A 6,445-nucleotide genomic window follows, 5' to 3' on the forward strand; every position below is an offset into this window, starting at 1 on the left:
ATATGCATTAACGCAGGGCGGAATGCACGATCACAAGAAATCAACGGTCGAGCGCAGCGTTACCGCAAGGTTTTTGCAGTGATTTGTGTTCGCACACATCTGCCCAAGAAGGATTGCCGCATAGAGCCGGCGCAACTTGGTGGGCGCATATGAGTGAAATGCATAATTAATCACGATGGGACAGAAAGCGAATGATGGTCGAATCCGAATTAAGTTGACAAGCCGCTAACGATAACACGTACACTCAGCATTTCGGTGAAAAATATTCGGCGCATCAGTCAGAGAATTAAAGCAATTCCATATGTGCAATCATAAGAGAGAAGTCGCCCTTCACCCCGAAGCTCTATAAATACCGAAGGCATCCTTCAGAAAAGGGGTTAACGAGTTCATCTATTCACGAGTTCGAAAAGTTAGAGAATTTTTCCTTAGGTAGTTTAGCCTTATTCTTAGATTTTCTTTTATTTTAAGGCGGAAGCGAGAGAAGGAGGTTGTCCTGATAGATCATTCCGGTGAGCTCGGGAGAGTGTCGGAAGCTTCAAGATCAAAGAGAGGGCCAACTCCTGCGGAAGTAGGAATATCTTTTGAATCGAATAGAGTTACCAGTGTAAAAGCCTCGGGCAGCAAGGGATTGCTACCAAGCTCTCTTCCCTTATCTTCCATTGTTATTTTGTATTCAAACTCATTTATAGAAATGGAATTTACTTCTCTATATTTGTTCACTCTCTGTTATTTACGCATGAGTAGCTAAATCTGTTGAATAGGTTGAGAAGCACTTAGCTATCTTAACTGGGGATATTCATCCTATGCGATTATCTTGTATTATGCATGCTTCATTCGTCCATTAGAGATACTCGAGAGGGTAGTCTAAGGATAGGATCTAGGCTTGGAAAAGTCTGATTAGAATCTAGGCTCGGGAGAGTCAGATTAGAACGCATAATCAAGAGATAGGAACTTAGGAATAAGCACTGTTTGCTATTAACGCCTCGCATGCATCCTAGAGATAGGATATGATTGTGTGCGATCACCTTGCCTTTCTGTGCATCTTGCATCATCGCATAGGAAAAGAGTAGAGACTTAGGAATAAGCTTTATGGACACTTTTGCATTCAACACATGCATCCTAGAATTAGGAGCACCGCATTTGCATTGGAAAATGACTTGTTATGCATGGGTGTAGCATGATCGCATAATTTGACGCATTCCCAGGTAACGCTAGCTAAAGACCTTCTCAACCCGTTCATCCACATACTCAGTGCATCTATTGCATAATCAAACTTTTCTCAAATCCTCCATATTTATTTATTTCATTACCATAAACAACAACACAAAACAACTATTTCAATTACCGGTTACCGTAAAGTCTTTGTGAAAAATTATCACCGTATATTATTTTCCCAAGTCCTGAGTTCGACCCTAGACTTACCAGGAAACTCAGTGGGTTTTATACTTGGATTCCACTGAGAAATCTTGATTGTTCAACACAATTCCATCACCGCATTTCATCCATAATTTCACCTCATAAAATAACGCATTAAGTCTTTGGCGTCGTTGCCGAGGACTTCGATAAAATAGTGTGTTAACTGTAATCTTTTTTATTTCGTTACAGCTCTCAATCTTTGGCAAACTATGACCCGGGGATTCAGAACATTTCGACGCAGACTAAGAGACAACCGTCAACTACAAGAGAGAACCCCAAGAATGACAGAACAACCGGTAGAAAGGGCCGCAAACACGAACAACATAATGGCCAACCCCATCTTTCTAGCGAATGACCGCAATAGATCCATTCGGGACTATGCATCGCCCAACCTCTATGATTTCTCTCCAGGAATCATGAAACCAACGCTAGATGGATTGAGGTTTGAAATGAAGTCGGTAATGTTGCAGATGATCCATGCTACTGGGCAGTTTGGAGGGAGGCATGGCGAAGACCCGCACGCCCACCTCCAGAGCTTCATAGAAATCTTTAACACTTTTGAGTTCCTAAATATCTCTATGGAAAAAGTTCGACTAACTCTATTTCCATTTTCTTTGTGTGATCAGGCAAGAAATTAGGCATATTCTCTCGAACCGGGGGAGATAACTTTATAGAAGCAAGTGGTGGAAAAGTTTTTGAAGAAGTATTTTCCACCAACTGAGAATGCTAGGAGAAGGAAATTAATAACAAATTTTGAACAAGAAGATGACGAATCGTTCAGCGATGCTTGGGCGAGGTTTAAGCGGCTAGTAAGAGACTGTCCACATAATGGCTTACCAGACTGCCTGCAGATGGAGATCTTTTACCAAGGACTGAATCCCTCTTTGCAGACCGTTGCCAATGCGGCAGCCGCTGGTGGTCTGCTAGACAAAACGTATGAGGAGGCTAAGAATATGCTCGATTGCATCTCTAAAACTTACGAGGACTAGAGATAGAGCGATCGGAGAGTGAACATAAAAGATAATGACGCAAACAACGGGGCCATCGCATCCCTACAGAATCAAATGATTGCAATGATGAGTTTTATACAGGGCATCGCAATTAATAGCACGAGAGTGAAGAAACGGCAGGTCAACGCAATTGCACAAACGACCGCAAGTTGTGTCATTTGCGGAGACGCTCACTCGATGGAGGAAAGTCCAGCTAACCCGCAGTCAGTATACTTCATAAAAAATAATCCCTGTTCCGATACATATAATCTCGGGTGGAGAAACCACCCAAATTTTGCATGGAAAAATCGACAACAAAGCTTTCAACTAGTGGCGCAAAAAGAAGAGCCACTGGGATTTTTCTCGCAAAACAACGGTCCAACGCATAACCAAGCTAGCAGCTCACAAACACCGCAATATTCGTCCTTAGAGAGCTTGTTGAAGTAGTAAATTGAGAAAAAAAAATCAGTGCTTCAGAATCAGGCAACATCCATTCGAAATCTCGAAATTCAGCTAGGACAAATTGCGAGCAAACTGAAAAATAGATCGCAAGGAGCGCTGTCGAGCTCAACTGAGCTTCCTCGCAATGCTGGGGGTACCGAGAAGGAATATGTCTCTTATACACATCTAGATGTGTATAAGAGACAGATGCTGGGGGTACCGAGAAGGAATAATGCTTAGCAGTCTCCGTTCTAAGCGATAAAATGACTGCAGAAGTAAGGGAGGAACGCATCGTGACCAATTTGAATACGGTGACAACCAAGGACCCGTTGACCTATAGTTTGGAAAAGTCCAAGAAAATGAACCTCGAAGTTGCGTCTATCCTCAAACCTCCAAAGCATGAGATAGAAGAAGTCCAGCTACCACTAGCTCCACAAAGATTGAAAGAAAAACAAAATGATGAAGAAATGATCACAATAGTGGCCGTAGCGCAAAATGCTATGATCCCACCAAAAATGTGCGACCCAGGAATCTTCACAATACCATGCTCCATTGGAGGGGTCTACAGTGGCCAAGCACTATGTGACCTTTGGGCGAGTATAAACATCATGTCATTATCAATCTTCAAACGATTGAATATTGGCACACTTACGCCCACGACAGAGACTTTCTTACTTACGAACAGATCCCGAATACATCCTAAAGAAGAGTTGAAAAATGCCGCAATCTCAATTGATCAATTCATCTTGCTGGCAGACTTCCTCATTTTGGATTATAAAGCAGACGAAGATGCACCCATCATATTAGGATGACCATTCCTTTCAACCGGTCACGCTCAAATTGATATGCACAAGGAGGAGATTATAATGAACATTCGTAGGGAAAAGCTCTGGATTAAGGCAGTCAAGATCCCAGAGGACAAAGAAAAGGAAAAAGCCACCATGGACATAAAAAGACCAGCTTGGAATAAGCGGTCTCTGAGTTAATATATGACTCAGCCTTATTAGGGACACAAGTCTTTTGGATACCTTTTGTCCTACATCAATACTTCATGAACTCTCATCATACTTGTTATTATCTATTATCACAATTATTTTATTGTTATTGTTTATCTATCTACACTTCTCATTCTAAAAATTAAAAAAAAAAAAAAAAAAGTAGTTTGTTTTGTTTAGTATTATTTGACCCTCTCACTGTTTTTCTTGCACCAATCGTTGTGAACCATTGCAGAGGCACTATGCGAAGAAGCAACTACTCTATTCCATCACCGCAATCCAAAAGAAGAAGATCACCGCAAAGCAGGATGTGTCAACAAACAATACGGGCGACAGCACAAATTTGGGGGTTGTATTCTTCCTTGACTTTATTCCAAATTCTGCACTATCACATCACATTTTAAATTTGAAAGTTTTATCACTGCATCCTCTTTGATTACCGAAATCATTTAACAATGATAAATTTAGTAAGTCACTGCATGCTGTCTCTTTGTCAATTGTGATTTCAATGATGAAACACATGCTTCTATTTTTTCATATATACTAGAATCAACTTAATCTTAGAAAAGTCCTCACGAAATATTTCTAGAAGTTAGAGGTCTGCTAGCTTTCTTTCAAACCCTCCTTATGAAGCTTTCTAAGAACATCGCATGACTTCTTTCAATCTTTGGCAGTGGGGACATTGCCGCATTTTAAATTTGGGGGTGAGGTATTTATTTTCGACCTTGTTATTTTTTTAGCTCTACAAAAAAAAACCATAACGCTGCGATCGGATCCTACTCATAATTGGATGTCTGCATGATACCCGTGGGGGCAAGCCCTCTCTACTTAGCGCTTACGAGCGCGAAAAAAAAAAAGAAAAAGTATGCCGATCACAAGAAATCAACGTCGGAGCACAACGTACTGCAAGGCGGTTGATTGTGTTCGCAAACATTGCCAAGGAAGGATTGTTCGTTATAAGTCGGCGCAACTAGTGGGCCATCGGGTCAAATGCATTAATTAATCACGATGGGATAGAAAGCGAATGACGGTTCGAATGCCGATTAAGTGACAAGCCGCTAAACAATAACAAGTGACACTCAGCTTTTCTGGTGACAAATATTCAGGGCCATCAGTTCAAAGAATTTAAAAGCATTCCCATCTGGTGCATTCATAAGAGGAAAGTCGCCTTTCACCAAAAAGTCTACAAACGATAGGGATCCTTCAGATAAAGGTTGTTACGGTTCAACTGTCACGAGTTCGAAGAGTTAGAGAATTTTCCGTAGGTAGTTTAGCCTTTGTCTTAGATTTCTTTTATTTAAGGGGGGATAGCGAGAGAATGAGGTTATGCCGATAGATCGTTTCTGGTGAAGCTCGAGAGGGTTGCCAGAAGCTTCAAGATTAAAGAGAGTGGGCCAGTCCTACGAAAGCAGGTATATCTTTTGAACCGAATAGAGTTTGCCAGTGTAAAAGCCGTTCAGGCCAGCAAGGGATTGCTACAGGTCTCGTTTCCCTTATTCTTCCATTGTATTGGTATTCAAAACTCATTAATTAGAAATTTGAATCTTACTTCTCTATATTTGTTCACTCTCTGTTATTTACGATGAGTAGCTAAATTGTTGAATTAGGTTTGAGAAGCACTTAGCATCTTAAACTGGGGATATTCATCCTAATGCGATTATCTTGTATTTATGCATGCTTCATTGCGATCCATTAGAGATACTGAGAGGGTAGTCTAAGATAGATCTAGCCTTGGAAAAGTTCTGATTTAGAATTCTAGCTCGGAGAGTCAGATTTAGAACGCATTAATTCAAGAGATATGAACTTGGATACAGCACTGTTTTGCTATTAACGCCTCGCATGCATCCTAGAGATAGGAATATGATTGTGGGTGCGATCACCAGTGCCTTTCTGTGCATCTTAGCATCATCGCATAGGAAAAGAGTGGACTTAGGAATAAGCTTTATGGACACTTTTGCATTCACACATGCATCCTAGAATTAGGGAGCACCCGCATTTGCATTGGAAAATGACTTGTTACAGGGTGTAGCATTGATCGCATAAATTTGACGCTTCCCAGGGTAACGCTAGTAAAGACCTTCTCAACGCCGTTCATCCACATACTCAGTGCATCTATGCATAAGGCAAACTTTTTCAAATCCGCCGTTATTTATTTATTTCATTACCACAACCAAACAACACCAAACAACTATTTTCATTTACCGGTTACCGCAAAAGTTCTTCGTGAAAAATTATCACCGCCATATTGTTTCCCAAGTCTCTGAGTTCGACCCTGGACTTCAGAAAACTCAGTGGGGTTTGATACTTGGATTCCACTGAGAAAGCTGATTGTCAACGCAGATTCATCACGCATTTTCATCTATAATTTCACCTCATTAAAAATAACCATCAGTCACACAATGGAAAATGAGAACAAAGTTGTCTAACCTCTCAGCGGAGATGTTAGGAAACAAACGTGTCGCAGATCTCAATTGAAACTCCGGAGGTGGGCGGTGCAGATCCTACCAAAAACCTTACATGAAAAACTGTTCTGGCAATTTGGATTCATCTACAACATCACTGGTTTTCATTCGAAACCTCGATCCGTCAGAGTGGCCCTAATGA

The 6,445-nt window shown here is 41.0% G+C and overlaps 1 non-coding gene across 1 annotated transcript; it reads right to left on the reverse strand.

Moving 5' to 3' along the window:
- Positions 1-2,144: 2,144 nt before the first annotated feature.
- Positions 2,145-2,251, reverse strand: LOC120076966. The gene has a single exon (XR_005481710.1). It is a non-coding gene; the product is annotated as a small nucleolar RNA R71 (small nucleolar RNA).
- Positions 2,252-6,445: the final 4,194 nt, after the last annotated feature.

Source organism: Benincasa hispida, chromosome 4 (genome assembly GCF_009727055.1).
Source record: "Benincasa hispida cultivar B227 chromosome 4, ASM972705v1, whole genome shotgun sequence".
NCBI lineage: Eukaryota > Viridiplantae > Streptophyta > Magnoliopsida > Cucurbitales > Cucurbitaceae > Benincasa > Benincasa hispida.